The sequence below is a fragment of the Triticum dicoccoides genome, chromosome 7A (genome assembly GCF_002162155.2).
Source record: "Triticum dicoccoides isolate Atlit2015 ecotype Zavitan chromosome 7A, WEW_v2.0, whole genome shotgun sequence".
NCBI lineage: Eukaryota > Viridiplantae > Streptophyta > Magnoliopsida > Poales > Poaceae > Triticum > Triticum dicoccoides.
This window is the reverse complement of record NC_041392.1, coordinates 2,692,373-2,711,560: the sequence shown is the minus strand read 5'-3', so window position 1 is coordinate 2,711,560 and position 19,188 is coordinate 2,692,373. Positions and strand designations below refer to the sequence as shown.

The 19,188-nt window shown below is 45.9% G+C and overlaps 1 protein-coding gene across 1 annotated transcript in view; it reads right to left on the bottom strand.

The window, feature by feature from the left end:
* Nucleotides 1-19,188, bottom strand: part of LOC119329858 (peroxisomal acyl-coenzyme A oxidase 1-like) — a 46,067-nt gene that overhangs the window by 26,150 nt on the left and 729 nt on the right. The window lies entirely within an intron of this gene.

Here is a 19,188-nt window from a genome sequence, read left to right as displayed (position 1 = left end):
GAAGAGGGAGAGTAGAGAGAGTAACGGGCGGGGGGTGGGGGCCGTTAGGTACGCTGCCCTTTGCCGTCCGCCGCTGCCGTCTGCTAGCAGACGGCAAAGAGGTGGGGCGTTAAGTTTTTTCTAAACGGCCTGGCGGTGGGGGGCCACCTCCCTCTTTGCCGTCCGCTAGCCGACGGCAAAGAATCTTTGCCGTCCGCTAGCAGACGGCAAAGAACTGGCTGATGGCAAACTTGGTCTTTGCCATCTGCCAGTTCTTTGCCGTCTGCTTTTTGGAAGCTGATGGCAAAGAGCTTCTTTGCCGTCCGCTAGCGGACGGCAAAGAACTGGCAGATGGCAAAGTAGCTGATTCCAGTAGTGATAGTTAAATAAAAGCTATGGCGGACAATACCGACAGAGAGAGAGAACAGACCATGTTCGATATGATACGCGGGCCAGATGATGATCAGAATGAAGAAGATTATGACGGCTCCGAATTTCTAAACAACACCGGAGAGGGTGATATGATATTCGATCGCGACGACCGAATTGATGAAGTCATGAACTACGATTATGACAATGACAAAGAACATGTTGATCCTGAAACAACAAACACCGGCGAGGTATATATATTTATATAAGCAGGAATCTGGTGATCATCACATGTTTTAAATGAGTTGAAGATATATTAACGAATCGATCTTTCTTCTTTCAGCCATCCGGATCGAGCAAATCTTCAGGCAAAAGGACGAAACGAGGCCCGAACAAAAAGTTGAAGGAGGGCGTAAAGTACAATATCGAGGCATTCAAACCTAATGGCTAACCATTAGCGCCTAAGAAGATTGCGGACAAGTTCATTCGTCAGTGTGGAGTTCTTGTGAAGGACCAACTCCCGATCTCCCTTCAAGAATGGAGAGAGCCAGCAAAGCCACGTCCAGATGTTACTTTTGTTGACGACAGACAAAAAAACTGCTTTGGGATACTCTCATGGAACATTTCACCCTACCAGATCATTTCACATAAGCAGATGTGCAGAAAGTCAAGGACGCTACTCTTAGGAAGATGGCGGTTGCATTCAAGAACCACAAGAGATGTGAATGGGAGAAGTACGTCAAGGGAGGAAGGAAGACTCCAGTATTCGAGGGGACACTAGAGAATCAAAGTGCTCATTGGGACGATTTCGTGAAATTCAAGGATTCAGAATTAGCTAAGGAACGGTCGAGAATAAACAAGAAGAATGCCGAAAAAAAGGATAAGTTCCATAAGCTGGGGCCAGGTGGCTACGCGGTGGCAATGCCTAAGTGGGATAAGTCTGACAAAGAGATGGAGGATGTAGGTGTCACTCCGGTTACTAAGAGCTGGCCCCCCAGGTGTAGGAGTTGGTTCTATGCGCATGGGGGGGGGAGTTGGACCCGAAGACAGGCAAAGTTTCGACGAAGGCATGTCTGAATGGAGCCGACGATAACATACTTGTTGCAATAGAAGAGGCTCGAACAGGGGTGTTCCATCCGAACAGAGAGAACGACGAGCTTACGCGTGCCCTGGGAAATCCTGAACACCCAGGAAGAACACGAGGCAAGGGCGCTATTCCGTGGTATGAGGGGTTTTCAGACTAGAACGCCGACTACAGAACCCGTGCGAGAAGGAAGATTGCGGAGGAGAAGCAGAGGAAGATGGAGGAGGAGAAGAGGAAGCTGGACTATGAACGCCTTCAAGGCCTAGAATCAGCGCACGCGGACTTGGCAGACAAATTCCAGCGGCAGCAGGAGCAGATCGACTCACTTAGCCAGCAAAGGGGGTCTCAGCAGCTGCAACAGCTAGCGGATGATCCAGCATTGGATACCACCGCCCCATCCATGCTGAGAAGCAGCGTGGGTTCCGCCCCGTTTGATGCAATGCTGGATAGATACCCCGTGGATGACATCATGGAGAACACTAACTGCGAGCTACACTTCAAAATGAAGAACATATCCATGAAGGTGGCGGACGGTGTTGCTTATACAAATTCCCCCGATGCAACCTTCCATTGCAACCCGATTCCAGCAGGCTATGCTCGTGTCGTGGTTGATGAGGTGGTGGACCAATATTCGGGGCTAGAGCTTGACATTCCTGGAGGTGACGAGGAGCACACACTCGGAGATGCCAAACATCGTATCATCCTATGGAGAAAGGATTGCATCATCTTTCGAAGGCCGCTACTGAGTCAGCAGACTCCCGCTCCTCCAAGTCCACCAACGCGTGAGGCCACTCCTCCTCCTCCAAGTCCGGCAAAGTGTCAGGCCACTCCTCCTCCAAGTCCGACACAGTGTTAGACGTCCACTCCTCCTCCAAGTCCGGCAAAGTGTCAGGCCACTCCTCCTCCAAGTCCGGCACAGCTTCAGGCCACTCCTCCTCGTCCAACTCAGCCCCGTCAGCCGTCTCCGCCGCCTCAGCAATCGCAGAAGAGACACCCTGCAGCTATGGTGCGTAGCGGTACCAGTCGAGGTCATAGTACAGGAAGTACAGGCGGAGGCAAGCGATATAAATATGGTCCAAACCTCACTACTCCTCTTCCTGAGAGGGCTTACGACAGGACCAAGGAGCAAACCAATGCCATAGTGCGGGCAGAAGTCGACGCCCATTTTGGACCGAAACCGCCACCGCCGCCAAGGGAGAAAGTGCCTGTGGAAGTTATTGACCACTTCATTCGTATGGCTGAACCACCAGCTCCTAAGCCTGTTGACACAGACTATGAGCGCCACATCAAGAAGTTACATCGACAACGTCTACAGAAGGAGGCGAGCTCGAGCTCGAGCAAACAACAAGCAGCTGTCAAAAAATGCGGGAGAACCATTGCCCAGCTGGGAGAACAGTGGGCGCAATCGATCCCCCCGCTTGTTGTGCCTCCAACAACACGTGACAGTACGCGCGGCCAATATTATTGTGGGCAAACAGTTTACGTTCCCCAGGTGGGCGATGTGGTAGTAACCCAGCAGCATATAACGCAGGCTAAAGAACTCAAGATCACTGTTGGACAACTCCTCGAGATCGAGGACATGCTTGTGCTTACATAGGAGGAAATAAAATGGAAATATGTCCGGGCCAACCTTTGGTCAAGCCAGAAGATGTCAAGAAGCTCCCAACGAGAATGTATGAATTGCATCAATGGTACATGGACATTACCAAGAGATCCGATCGACAGTCCCTCATGGTGCAAGTCAACAAGGATCATTACTACCATGAGAAACCTGTGACCGTTGAGTATTCTGAACTGTTTCAGTTATACAATCAAGACGCACTCGACAAATCTATCGTCAGTTGCTATTGTCTGTAAGTGATTTCTTTCTGTAATTTAAGTCTCAAACTAGCTGTATTGATCCTTTTGATCAATCATTACCTTAATTCTCCTCATTATATTTTTTTCTATGGTATTATGCAGGATGAAGATGTATGAAATGACAAAAGGTGGACGCTATGGCATTGGGTTCATTGACCCAAACACCGTTAATGAATACACACCGTTAATGAATACACATGGAAAATAAGCAAGCATTATGAAAAGCAGGTAGAGGACAGCATGTTCGAGTTCTTGAAGCGCCTCAAATACAATGAAGATATACTACTTCCTTACAACTTCCAGTGAGTCACACTTTCTTGTACTACAAATTCTCTGTTTTTGCCTACTAGCTAGCTAGCTACATGTTTTTGCTTACATATGCCCGCTTAATTAAGACATGCAAACGTGTGTGCATGCAGATTTCACTGGATCTTGTGTATCATTAAAGTTGACGAAGGAACAGTTGAAATACTGGACTCACTACTCAAAGAAAATAGTGACTATAACATCTTGTTTGGGATAGTCAACAGGTAATTTCAATCATTGTTAACTATATATCTCGGCCTATTTAGTTCGTCATTTCATGATATGAACTATTTAATAACTCCTTTATTCATTTTCTTTGTCGGCGGGCAGGGCTTGGGCAAGGTTCATCAACAAAATGGAAGGCGAATGGAAACGACAGCTGAGATGGCTTCGACCCAAGGTAAGTAATTAAGTAGTGCTAGCTAGCTGCCATCTTTTTAATATTATCATGCTTGATTAATTATTATCTGATCAAATTAAATTCCATTCTCGTAAAGGCCATAAAGCAGGTGCAGGGGACTGATCTGTGTGCATACTGCGTTTGCGAGAACATTCGCATGATGGCGTCCGAAAGGAGCAGATCTCAAAGACAGGAATGGGTACGCTTGTCAGAACACTATTCACAATTTGTGCACCATTATCGATATCTAGTCACGCAACTAATACACATGCATATTAATCTCCTTCTTAACAGTTCACAGAGGTGCAGGACAAGCTCCTAGATATGGAGCGCGTACAAGCACTTCAAGAGGAAATAGCGGGATTTTTGCTCGACCAGGTCATAAATCCGAAGGGAGAATACTATTACCCGCTACCGCCCCCATCGACCAGGTCATGAACCACTTCCAATTTGTCATCGTGCTCCGAAGGCACCAATTAGGCTAGTGCAACTGGCTCCGAAGGCAACATGCATATGTAGGAGAAATTGTATATAGCTATATACATGTGTGTATGTGTGAATTAATATGGTGGTTTGTGAGACATTGATGATCTATATATATGATTGGTTCTACTAGCTACCATATATATGCATAACGTGTACAATGTGTAGTATCGTAAAATACCAGCAAACGAAAAAGAATTAAAATGGAAAACACAAAATTAAATGAAAAATAAATCATAAAACCAAAAACCCGCCAAACATTTTAGTACCGGTTGGTGTTACCAACCGGTACTAAAGGGCTCCCGGCCCCCGGAGCTGGCTCGTGCCACGTGGTTGCCCTTTAGCACCGGTTCGTGCTGAACCGGTACTAAAGGGGGGGCCTTTAGTGCCCACACTTTAGTGCCGGTTATGAAACCGGCACTAAAGGACCTTATGAACCGGTGCTATTGCCCGGTTCTGCACTAGTGTCTTGTGTTCTTTTCTGTGTTATTGCATTTGTCTCATGCATATTTATTCACTTTCTCTTTTTTTTAACAAAACTTCATCTAGATCTTTCAGTTTCTTTTCTTCTCTTTTTGCTTTTTGTTCTGCATTTTCTGCATTCAATTCCTTGCAAATCCTTCAGATAATTCATTGCAAATCTTTGTGAGATCTTACATGTTTAGTGAGCTGAGGTGACAAGTGTTTTCTCTGTGTTGAACTCGGCTCCACCGACTTGTAGTTTTCGGTCCAACCGAATCCTTTCGATACCACCGAAACATGCCACTCGGTGCCACCGACTTCACAACAGGAAAAACAGTTTGCCACTTGTTCTATATTTCTTCTGATCCAGCTCCACTCAATGAATCTTGTCCTCTACAAGCATCCCAGTTTTATCCATTGCTTTGTGCTGAATCTCAAGGACCAAACCTATTCGACGGATTCCAGAAAGCCCTTCTTGGAAATTGATGTCAAAGGGGGAGAGAGAGATCACATCAAAGCTTATCACCTACAAGGGAGAAAGTATTAAAGGGGGAGAAAGAGATCACCAGGGGAGAGAATACTCAAGAATCCCAGATGCTTGATGTTCAAGAGGAGAGATGCCACATGTCTTTTTTGGGGGGGAAAGACATGTTCATATGTGCTTATTTGCATTAAGTTCTATCCATTTGTATCTTTCAGCTCTGATTTTCTGTTCCCTATCTTCTCCCAATATCCCATGTCAGATTCAGGGGGAGCAAGACACCTAAGGGAGAGAAATCATTCAAATTCATTGCATATCTTTACTCTTGGGGACATGTTAAATCCAATGTGGTACCTTGTACTCACTCTCTACATGTCATCCCAGCCTTGGTATTCTTGTGGTTTCTTTTGTTTGCTCTAGCTAGTGGATGTACCTGTGTTATCTAACCTTGTTTGTGCAGGTTCTTTCCGTCCTGAGCCAACTCAAGACTACAAGGTAAGTACATGCATCAGAATCATGAGTATGAGGAATTCTTGCTTATGTACATACTGTTTGCAAGAAGGACTCATGAGCATGGAGGTATTTTCCTTAATAATCTTTTGCTCTGATGCATATGGCCAATATACATGTAACACATTGCCTACTCTGTCATGGTTATGCTCTCACATGCTTCTATACTTTATATTCATATGATTGCATACATGTAGGCGGAGCCTATGTTTGTTACATGTCCTTCCAAAGCTTTACTTGATATTCTTTGTATCTTTATCTAAAGCTTTGATGTATGTTGCCATAAATTACCAAAAAGGGGGAGATTGAAAGCAAAAGTGCTCCCCAGGTGGTTTTGGTAATTAATGTCAACATATCTCTTGTTGGACTAACGTTTCTATCTAGTATGTTTCAGATAAGTTCAACAATGGAGTGGCATGCACTAAAGGTTGTGGGAACTCCTTCAAGATGCTAAGGACAAAGGATTGGCTAAAGCTTCAAGCTCAAGACTCTTCATTTTACATTTTAGTGATCCAAGATCACATTGAGTCCATAGGAAAGCCAATACTATCAAGGAGGGATGATGTGTTGCTTAATGAGCCTCTTGCTTCATGTGCTTAATGATATGCTCCAAAATCCTCAGCTACTTTCCCACTTCCACATATGACCTAAACCCAAAGCCAAACTCGGACCTACCGATTCTTTCTATCCGGCGCCACCGAGTTTCATTTGTCATAGCCATTGCCAAACCCTAGCAAATCGGCTCTACCGATAGGGATCTCGGTCTCACCGAGATGGGATTGTAATCTCATTGTGTATGTCCATTGCCAAAATCGGTCTCACCGATTTTGTGCACTCGGTACTACCGAGGTCACAATGCAAACTCACTGTGTTTACTCATTACCAAAATCGGTCTCACCGAGTTTGTGTAATCGGTCCCACCGAGTTTGCCTGACCAACTCTCTGGTTAGCTTATTACCAAATCGGTCTCACCGAGTTTGTGTAATCGGTCTCACCGAGATTACATTATGCCCTAACCCTAACCATATCGGTCCTACCGAGTTGCACGTCAGTCCCACCGAAAATCTCTAACGGTCACTGGGTTTACTATTTTGGTCCGACCGAGTTTGTTGATTCGGTCCCATCGAGATTGGTAAATTGTGTATAACGGTTGGATTTTGTGTGGAGGCTATATATACCCCTCCACCTCCTCTTCACTCGTGGAGAGAGCCATCAGAACACATCTACACTTCCAACCCATATGTTCTGAGAAAGAACCACCTACTCATGTGTTGAGGCCAAGATATTCCATTCCTACCATATGAATCTTGATCTCTAGCCTTCTCCAAGTTGCTTTCCACTCAAATCTTCTTTCCACCAAATCCAAATCCTGTGAGAGAGAGTTGAGTGTTGGGGAGACTATCATTTGAAGCACAAGAGCAAGGAGTTCATCATCAACACACCATTTGTTACTTCTTGGAGAGTGGTGTCTCCTAGATTGGCTAGATGTCACTTGGGAGCCTCCGACAAGATTGTGGAGTTGAACCAAGGAGTTTGTAAGGGCAAGGAGATCGCCTACTTCGTGAAGATCTACCGCTAGTGAGGCAAGTCCTTCGTGGGCGATGGCCATGATGGGATAGACAAGGTTGCTTCTTCGTGGATCCTTCGTGGGTGGAGCCCTCCGTGGACTCGCGCAACCGTTACCCTCCGTGGGTTGAAGTCTCCATCAACGTGGATGTAGGATAGCACCACCTATCCGAACCACGGGAAAAACATCCGTGTCTCCAATTGCGTTTGAATTCTCCAAACCCTTCCCTTTACATTCTTGCAAGTTGCATGCTTTACTTTCCGCTGCCTATATACTCTTTGCATGCTTGCTTGATATGTATTGTGAATGTTGAAATTGTGCCTAAACTACACTTAAACCGAAAAAGTTTAAAAACTGCAACTTTAGCACTAAGTGTCTAATCACCCCCCCCCTCTAGACACATCTACTTCAAGGTCCTACAAAATCCCGTGATATGATATGCTCTATCACACGTAAACCTCATTATATCCTCCTCAAAACAGCCACCATACCTACCTATTATGGCATTTTCATAGCCATTCCGAGATATATTGCCATGCATCTTTCCATCGTTTCGTTTATCATAACACGCTCCATCATTGTCATATTGCCTTGCATGATCATGTAGTTGACATTGTATTTGTGACAAAGCAACCATTCATAATTCTTTCATACATGTCAGTCTTGATTCATTGCATATCCCGGTACACCGCCGGAGGCATTCACATAGAGTCATATTTATTTCTAAGTATTGAGTTGTAATTCTTGAGTTGTAAGTAAATAAAAGTGTGATGATCATCATTACTAGAGCATTGTCCCAAGTGAGGAAAGGATGATGGAGACTATGATTCCCCCACAAGTCGGGATGAGACTTCGGACTAAAAAAAAGAGGCCATAAAAAAAGAAAAGGCCCAAATAAAAAAATGAGAGAAAAAGAGAGAAGGGACAATGTTACTATCCTTTTACCACACTTGTGCTTCAAAGTAGCACCATGATCTTCATGATAGAGAGTCTCTCATTTTGTCACTTTCATATACTAGTGGGAAATTTCATTATAGAACTTGTCTTGTATATTCCAATGATGGGCTTCCTCAAAATGCCCGAGGTCTTCGTGAGCAAGCAAGTTGGATGCACACCCACTTAGTTTCTTTTGTTTGAGCCTTCATACACTTATAGCTCTAGTGCATCCGTTGCATGGCAATCCCTACTCCTTGCATTGACATCAATTGATGGGCATCTCCATAGCCCGTTGATTAGCCTCGTTGATGTGAGACTTTCTCCTTTTTTTTGTCTTCCCACATAACCCCTACCATTATACCTTATTCCACTATAGTGCTATATCCATGGCTTGCGCTCATGTATTGCGTAAGAGTTGAAAAGCTGAAGCGCGTTAAAAAGTATGAACCAATTGCTTGGCTAAAACCGGGGTTGTACATGATATGAATATTTTGTGTGGGGAAGACGGAGCATAGCCAGACTATATGATTTTGTAGGGATAACTTGCTTTGGCTATGTTATTTTGATAAGACATAATTGCTTGGTTAGCATGCTTGAAGTATTATTGTTTTTATGTCAACATTAAACTTTTATCTTGAATCATATTAAATCTGAACATTCGTGCCACAATAAGAAGAATTACATTGAAATTATGCTAAGTAGCATTCCACATCAAAAATTCTGTTTTTATCATTTACCTACTCAAGGACGAGCAGGAATTAAGCTTGGGATGCTTGATACGTCTCCAACGTATCTATAATTTTTTATTGTTCCATGCTATATTATATTCTGTTTTGGACATTATTGGGCTTTATTATACACTTTTATATTATTTTTGGGACTAACCTATTAACCGGAGGCCCAGCCTAGAATTGTTGTTTTTTGCCTATTTCGGAGTTTCGCAGAAAAACAATATCAGACGGAGTCCAAACGGAATGAAACTTTCGGGAATTTGATTTTCGGAACGAACGTGATCCAGAGGACTTGGAGTCTACGCAAAGCAACGAACGAGGAAGGCACGAGGTAGGGGGCGCGCCTACCCCTTGGGCGCGCCCTCCACCCTCGTGGGCCCCTTGTTGCTTCACTGACGTACTTCTCCTCCTGTATATACCCATGTACCCGGAAAACATCAGATACGGAGCCAAAAACCTATTTCCACCGCCGCAACTTTCTGTACCCGTGAGACCCATCTTGGGGCCTTTTCCAGAGCTCCGCCGGAGGGGGCATCGATCACGGAGGGCCTCTACATCATCTCCAAGACCTCTCCGATGAAGTGTGAGTAGTTTACCTCAGACCTTCGGGTCCATAGTTATTAGCTAGATGGCTTCTTCTCTCTTTTTAGATCTCAATACAATGTTCTCCCCCTCTCTTGTGGAGATCTATTTGATGTAATCTTCTTTTGCGGTGTGTTTGTTGAGACCGATGAATTGTGGGTTTATGATCAAGATTATCTATGAACAATATTTGATTCTCATCTGAATTCTTTTATGTATGATTGGTTATCTTTCCAAGTCTCTTCGAATTATCAGTTTGGTTTGGCCTACTAGATTGATCTTTCTTGCAATGGGAGAAGTGCTTAGCTTTGGGTCAGAGCTCCGCCCCCTCCATCGCGACCTCAATGTTCATCGACCATAGTTCATAGTCCTCACGATCCAGACGGGGGAATTGTGACCCCCCCCCCGCCCACCACTACCATCGGCATCGGTGCTCCCAGTCCGCTATCACAATCTCCTTGCCTGTGTACAACATGATTCTTTATTTGTTTATGAAAATCACGCAAATACACCAAACCTCGGATACCAATTGTTACGCAAACTCGGGTCCGCTAACACCAGCATTTCCGACCCACCCGCATCACTAGGCCCAACCAACGAGCCACACCAAATTATAAGAGGCCTTGAGCCCTCTCTCCCAAAAGACTAGCCTGTTAGGAGGGGACACCCCCACCGTTATAACTCGTGTTCTGTCTTCTCCCATAACGGATGTGGGGTTAAACCCAACAAAGTCCTCTTGCTTATCGGTCAATAGTATCACCACATCACATGGACTTTGGTACCATTGGCAGGTTGACTATTATAATTAGTAGAGGTCACGCATCTCCATCTCTTAGGGGCTATCATATGTAAGCAGCAATCGGCATTTATAAATCGGATACATAGTTGTTAGCCGTACCCAAGGGCCATCGTGCCCGGCCAGATCCGTGTAATCATCTCAATGAGGGTGTGGATCGATGTACATATATGCTTAATAAAGAGACGGTACTGGTGTGCTGCTTAGTCGTCGCGATCTCGGTCTCTGCACTAGGAGGCCAGTAGGCATTAGTTTACAGAAAGTGTCAGCCTTGCATTTTGTCTCTTGCTTACACACTTAAACCTTGTCTGGATTAATACAGGCAAAAGTGTACTTTGTCAAGTCAAGCAAATGTAGCAATAAACAAGAAACAAGTGCATTTGGAACTTTCAGAAGAAGACAAAAAACTGGTGTGTACATGTGCTGGCAATGGCATTACGCATTCACATGTCTAGAGTTGACTGTGATGTTGTAACTAATTTAGCCATATATATGTATTTAGTTGTCTATTTCCTCGGTTCTCTTAAAAGCTACTCCCTCTGTCTCATAATATAAAATTGTTTTGCAAGCTGTTTTAGCTTGCAAAATGGTCTTGCAAAATGGTCTTATATTATGGAATGGAGGGAGTATAATGGATAGCCAAATGTATGTTTGTGCCTACTGTTTTCATTATATCGATACATGTCCAGAGTCAACTCAAATACTTGCAAGCTAATGATTCTGTCTTCTCCCAAACCCAACAAAGTCTTCTTTGCTTATCGGTCAATAGTATTACCACATCACATGGACTTTGGTACCATTGGCAGGTCGGTTACTATAATTAGTAGAGGTCACACATCTCCATCTCTTAGGGGCTATCATATTTAAGCAGCAATTGGCATTTATAGTCGGATACATGATTGTTAGCCATCGTGCCCTGCCAGATCCGTGTGACCAGCTCAATGAGGGGGTGGATCGATGTACATATATGCTAAATAGAGAGACGGTACTGGTGTGCTGTTAGTCGTCGCGATCTCGGTCTTTGCACTAGGCACACCAGAACAGATGGCATTACGCATTCACATGTCTAGAGTTGACTGTGAGGTTGTAACTAATTTAGCCTTGTATATGTATTTAATTGTCTATTTTCTCAGTTCTCATAAAATCTACTCCCTTCGTCCTGTAATATAAGATTGTTTAAAAACTAGCTTATTTTGTGGGATGGAAGGAGTATAATGGATAGCCATCTGTATGTTTGTGCCTACTGTTTTCATTACATCCATACATGCCCAGAGTCCATTCAAATTTGCCAGCTAATGATTCATACATCTAGATTAGCTAAACTAGAGATTAATCAGATCTGGCCCCCTTATACAGGCTTCACATGGCTAGCTAAGCAACGACATTTGAAACAAGTTAATTCACTACTGTATTAGGGCATCTTCAACGTCAACCCTCAAACCTTCCGCAACCGTCCGGAACGCGCTATCCGGATCACGGAAGCCATCCAACGTGATCCTATATCGGTCCGTGAGGAGGCCCGGACACAATTTGTCCAGCAAACCGCAGACAAACGTGGAGGTCTTTGCGGGAGTCCGACACGCGAAACATCGCTCTCCGTCCCATGGCCCACGTAAAAGGAAGACGGAGCCCGCGCTTTGGTAGCATCCTGCACTGTTTTCATGCCAAAATCCCCCCCTCTCTTCTTCCATTACTCGCCGCTCTCTGCCCTATTCCCGCTCTTTTCCGCCCATCCTCTTCTTCCTTCCGTCTCCGACGCATGGAACCATCGGAGAATCTGTCGAAGATGGAGCCAGTGGAGGTGCCAGAGGATCTGGGTATCACGCTCACCCGGAAGATCAGCTCGGAGATGCGGCAAAATCGCCGCAACGAAACGAAGGCTGCAAAGGACGAGAAGCTGAAGAAGTTGTTGGCCGCCGGTGGGCCTCGTTATGTGATGAAGACTAAAAAAATCGTAGTCAAAGTTATGTGATGAAGACCTATAAAAAACGGAAACACTAACACCCACACATGTGGGTGTTACCCAACTCGCCCACACGCCTGGATCGGCGTTCACTGTCTTTTGCACGAATCTTGACACGAAAAGGTGGATTTGGTGTGCCACGTAGGACGGGGCTGGTGTGTGGGCGTTGGAGAGTTTGCCCACATGCTCGCACCACGCTGTTTGCCAGCTGCGCTGTGTGGGCGAACTGCTTTTCGCCCACACGACACTCCTACCTTGTGGATGGCAATTGCAGTTACGCGAACGTGGCAACTCGGTACATACACATGGCAACTGTGATTATTTGCTACACGGCAACTGCAGTTACGCGAACGTGGCAACTCGGTACACACACATGGCAACTGTGATTCTCTGCTACACGGCAACTGCAGTTGCGCGTACGTGGCAACCAGATAAACACGTGGCAACTGTGATTAACAATACATGACAACTATGGTTGGACCACACGTGGTAACTAAGTAAACACACATGGCAACTACTGTTTTGACCATATGTGGCAAGTAGTTAATCACACACAGCAACTACGGTTTGATTACATGCGGCAACTATCATAAATTAGACATGGCAACTATAGTTAACCAAAACAGATAGAGTTGCCATGCTTATACAACTACACTTGCCATCCCGGATAACTACATCTGCCAACCAGAATGGCAACTAAATCGTCATCCCGCGGGGTACCTAACGTAACCGTGCCAGGACGTGTGGGCATTTTTGCTTCGTGCCACACGCACGGGGTGGAGGTGAGTACATAGTACTTGTTGGGCGTGTGGCACGAAGTAGCCGCGCCCACACGTGTGGGCAAGTTCTAATGTCCGCCCACACACAGCCCGTGTGGGCTGCCTCCTGCTCACACAACACAATTAGAACTTGCCCACACGTGTGGGCGCGGCTAGGCGCGGCTACTTCGTGCCACACGCCCTCCGTCTAGGTATGTAAGTCATCTTACGAAAACCAAATAATCCCAAAACACTTAGGCGCGGTACATTAACTCTCATCTCGTTTCTTGTTTCGTGACATACCAACCAATAAGAGATGTGGGTCATGCATGCTTTAAATGACTTGAGACTAGCAAACACGACATGCAGTGGTTAGTTCATTGCATGCAATGTTATTAATTAGTAAAATAGCATTAATTTTTTTGTTTTCCCCTCCACCTTGGTCACGGTGCGCAACCTAAGATGACTTACACACCTAGACGGAGGAAGTAATGTTTTTGTTTACGGAAAAGAGATATGCTTGCTTTGATTCGTGACATCTTACTAAGAACTGCTAGGATTTTATATGGTAAAATGTCCGGATAGTTTTCCCATCTCACAGCGTAACATATGTTGTCTCTTTCCAGTGGATATGCCTTATTTCATTACTTAATACACGTGTGTGCTTGTAGATACATATAATCATTGGTAAAGATCCATACTTCGTCCCTTTTTACTTACGAGGCAATGAGATATTTATGAACCGGCATCTAGTGAGAAAACTGATAAAGATTGTTAATAGAATGGGTCAAAAAGATAATAATTAAACTATTTATTTACACTTGACCCAAGACCACAGTGAACTACATGATGGTAAGTAAAAACTCTGTAGCCTTATTTTTACTGCCCATGATGAGTTGTTAGATGAAAATAGCTGAATCATTTTCTTTGGCAGTGGTTCTCAAAATAGTTTACTCAAAATTACCTATTAAACTACATGATTGGTGAACATGCAGAGGTTAAAATTTTCTACCAGACTACAATGACTATCTAGAAGTCCTCACGAAGACAGCGAAGGGTGGACGGTTTGGACTAGAGTCGTGCATGCATTCGGCATGGAGGAGGGCACAATAAGGGCATTTCTGTATAATTTTAAATTGCAACATTTAAATTAGGGAGAGAATACGCTGTGCAGGTCATTACGCCGCACATGGTCTGTAAATCAAAACATGTGTGATATACCTCATAATCCAACACGTTTCATAGACAGAAAACGTGTGCGACCGTGCACACAATTGTCATTCGTAAAGCGTGTGTGATGTCAGACAATATTACAAATGGTGCGACCAAACTAAATATTTGTGATAGTTGCCTTATCATTGACGCTTTACAATCATAAATTTTTTGTGATGTAATACACATCATAAATGTTGCACCACGGAATAGTGTGTTTCGTAAACTCATCTCACACATGTACGATGGTGAAGTTATCTCTTAATTAGATATTACATACGGTTCGGCAAAAGTGAATGTGTGTGATAGTCTCCTTATCAACACACTTTACAATCATGAATTGTTTATGATGGAGAGCGCATCGTAAGCGTTGCACCACATATATAATAGTGTGTGCGATGGTAATGCCATCTCATACGGGTATCAAGGATGGAGCTTTTTGGAAAATCGATATATAGCAAATAGTTATGTCACGACTCAAGTTTGGGATAGATGCGGGCATCACATATGCTTAGTTCTGCTAAACATATGCATTTTTACTCCTTATCGTCGACAGTTTCTGGGTCATGTGGGAATGAACCCCCTATCGCACACACAAACAAGGCGACGGTTTAAAACTCTCTCGTGGAAAGGGGGTAAAAACCGTTCGTATAGCATGTCGCTGCACCAGTGGTGGTAACATCAACCAAGAAGAAAAACAAGTAAAATATACCACGGATAACTTATGTGAAAATAGCATGATAATAAATAAACCGCATACCTGATAATTTACTTACAAACATCGTGGTAACTTTGACAAAGGGGAAAAATATTTAAAAAATATACCCCGGTAACTTATGTGAAAATAGCACGATAATATATGGACCACATATCTGATAACTTACGTACGACTCCGCGGTATATCTGACCAAGGGGGAAAAGTTGTTGAAAAAATACCTCTAATTAACTTCGATGTAAATAATATGGTAATATACGACCCACATAACTGATAATTTACGTAGAAACACTATGGTAATTTGAATTTGAAAAGGAGGGAAGGGGACTACCGGGTTTGTGAACCATATGAACCTGTGTGAAACATGCAGAAAAGTGATGGAACTAGGGCGCATAGTCTTAAAACCCGGACAAGTGAGGTTACCGGTTTGGATTTTCAGTTACCGATTGCTGTCTTTTCTTTTGTCCAATCCCATCTCAAGAACATACAACTAGCTTATCAGTTTTGCGTAATCAATAATAGGACCTAGTTTAGCCCCTTGTTGTCGTTACATTTAGTATTGGAAGGTGTGGGTTCGATCCCTTTGTCATGCTTTTTTTTTGCTTGTATTAAAACTGCTGACAATGCATGTGCAGCATCCCAGAAAATTGTTTTACATACTTTACATTATACAATTCTAAATCGAAAGTTTACCAACAAGAGTGGAACATGCTTTTTCTAGCCCAAATTGTTTTCTGATGGGCCAAACATTTTACCTTGAGGGTGTACAAAATGGTTCACATGGCTCCTTATATGTACCACCATGTCATACATATAGGTCCCAGCCCCCGGCGCGCGCTGCCGGCCACATGGAAGGGATTCAGTCCCGGGTCGTGACCAACCGGGACTAAAGGGTGGGGGCCTTTAGTCCCAATTTATTAGTCTCGGTTGATGAATCGGGACTAAAGGTTCCTCTACTAGTGAAGCTTACCTGCTAATCGTGTGGGAACTAGCTACCTTGGTTCTCACACACACCATCTCTTGTTCTCTTAGAAAATAATAAGATTGACCACCTTTCATAAGACTTGCATCCTCGTCAAGCTATATAGATGGCAAGCTGCTTCAGAGCTCAGGCAGACCCAAGAGTCTAAGACACCTAGAACTAAGTGCAGCTAGCTAGCTAGATTGAGAAAATGTACTTGGTATGGAAGGTGCTAGTGCCCTTACACTTCAGTCTGTCCAGTCTGTCCATCAGCATGTTTCCCGTAGGAGATGTAGGAGAGCTGTCGCTAGGTCCGGGGGACGGCGTGCCGGATACCCCGGCGGCAGAAATGAGCCCAAGCGACATGTTGATGCTGATCGGCACAGACAAAGGGTTGCAGATCAACCTCCTCACCATGCTTAGTGCTGTGTTGATCAGCATCCAGGTGTTGCTGGGATCTCGGCGTCGGCGCTCCGGCAACAAAATCATTGTGAACCTTCTGCGGGTCGCTTACACCGGCTCCTTCCCGGTGTTCGTCTACACCATCGGCCTCGTCCAGTCCGTGGAGGCGCCCAAACGGCTTGACAGCCAGCTGTTGTGGGTCGTCGGGCTCCTGCTCCTACTGGGTAGCGTGGACGGCATGTCGGCCTTCAGCCGGCAGGAGGTCGAGGATAGCAAAGGAGTTCAGGCGCAGCACATCATCAAGACGTTTCTCGTGCTCTGGCTCCTCGTCAGCCGGAGCGACGTCTCCCATGGGAGGTGGATCTTGCTGCTCTACTTCCTCCTCTGCTGGGTGTATAGCATCCTGAGGGTCGCCCAGAGGATGAAGGCGCTGCGCAAGGCCAGCTCAGTGCACGGCCTTGTGCGCAGCGCCAAGGTGGTGGCTGACTACATGCAAGATGTGTATGCCTCTGGCTCCGGTGATAGGATCCATAGCCCCATGGACATGGCTAAGTGCAGGTATCTGGTCCTCGGCGAGGAAAAGGACTCTAGCCCACCGTCCAAGGCGCCCTGCTACCTCTCAGAGGTCGGCCGCAAGGGCAAGCTCGTCACGTTCGACATGATTTGTAACAGCAAGGACAAGCTGCTGCTGAGTCCTCATCCTGGCGATGAGATGCGTGCACGTGCGCCTCTGATAGATACTTGTCTTTCCTTCGCCTTGTTCAAGTTGCTCAAACGGCGCTTCTGTCCGGGGCTCCCCATCGCCGAGAAGGGTGACCCGGCGGCGCTGGAATTCGTCATTGCCGAGGGCGAGCATGCCTTCCGTCTCGTGGAGCTCGAGTTGTCGTTCCTGTACGATTTCTTCTACACCAAGTACCCGGCGCTCTTCCCCGCCGCCCCAGCGCTTCGCATCGTCCGTTTCCTCGTCCTTGTTGGCTTGTTCAAGGTGCTCCTCTTGGATTTTGCTTTCGAGGCCATCATGTCGTCGTACACAACCGACGATGTCTCCGCGGACTGGCTTGAGTTTGCCACGGGGTACTCCTCCAGTCAAGCGGTTGTCTTCATCCTCTTCAACAACATTCTCGTCGTCGTCATGATCCTTAGCATCGACATCTTGCAAGATGTTGCCACGGGTTACTCAAACTGGGCCATTGTACACTACGTGTGCGACTACGTGAGAAGCAAGGGGAGGACAGACAGCAAGGGGTGGTGGATGACGGTGAAGCGGTGCTGGAACCGGGGCTTCGGCATTCGTCGAGCGCTGATTAAATGGGTGGCGGCACGCCGGGCAAAGAAGCCGGCGCACTGGTGGGATAACAAGCTCGGCCAGTACTCGCTGCTCAACTCTTGCGGCTACACCGCGCACAAGACGAATGCCTTCTCCCTGTTGACCCTACGCCTGCTGGAGAAGACAGGAGAAGGCCGGAAGCGCGACAAGGATGTCACCCTGACGGACGAAATCAAGAAGGAGGTTCTCAGCTCCCTCGGCAAAATTAGCAATGGTCGGCTGTCGGTCGACCGTTCAGGCGGTCTAAGGAACATGGTGCTGCAGCTGGACTGGGCACCGTTCGACCTCTCGAGCAGCACGCGCACGGTCCTGGTGTGGCACATTGCCACCACCATATGCGCCGACCAGGACCACGGCACCAACAACTCCGACCAGGAACATGACCAGGGCATCGACAACTCCGACCAGGACCAGGACCAGGGCATCGACAACTCCGACCAACTCGGCAATAACCGCCGCGTTGCAACCACTCTGTCCAGCTACTGCGCCTACCTTCTCGCTTTCATCCCGGACATGCTGCCGGACCACAGCTACACGGCCACGCAGATCCTGGACTCCGTCGTTCTAGATGCCCGAAAGCGCCTCGACACAGCCAAAACATTGTCGGGCAGATGCAAAATGATGTTAGGATTGGGAAAGACGCACAACAGCAACATGGAGCAAGACAGGTCCATCTTGATCCTTGGAGCCAGCCTGGCAGACAAGCTGTTGTCGGAGAACGAGCGGCCACCATGGAAGCTGCTTGCGGGCTTCTGGGCCGATATGGTGCTCTTCCTGGCGCCGTCCGACAAGGCCGACGTCCATGCGGACCACCTAGCCACCGGCGGCGAGTTCATGACCCACCTTTGGGCGCTGCTCACGCACGCGGGCATTGTTGACCGTCCAGACATCAACGCTGCATCACATGCTTGAGCTGCCGACGTGTCAAGCGTACGACACTTAACCCACTGCCTTTGTTAATTATTTTGTCGACAACACTGTACTACCTTTTCGATTATACAAGTAGTGATACTAGTGTGTAACTTCGTTGTAATCTTTATCTTTATTACCTACTAACAATAAATCACGCGTTGCTTCGGTCGGGTTCATCATCACTTTCCATTAATAAAATTGCAAATAATTACCCATCACTACCATCCATAGGTGAAAAACGTTTCGCTAAAGATCTGAAAAAAGACATAAAAAACAAAAAGAGAAAGAGCTACCTGACCCAAACCTTCTTCTCTTCCCCGATGCGGACGACCCGACCTTCCTGCGCCGCCGATGTCTCCCACCGTGTTAAACTGTTAACCTCCCAGCCGCCG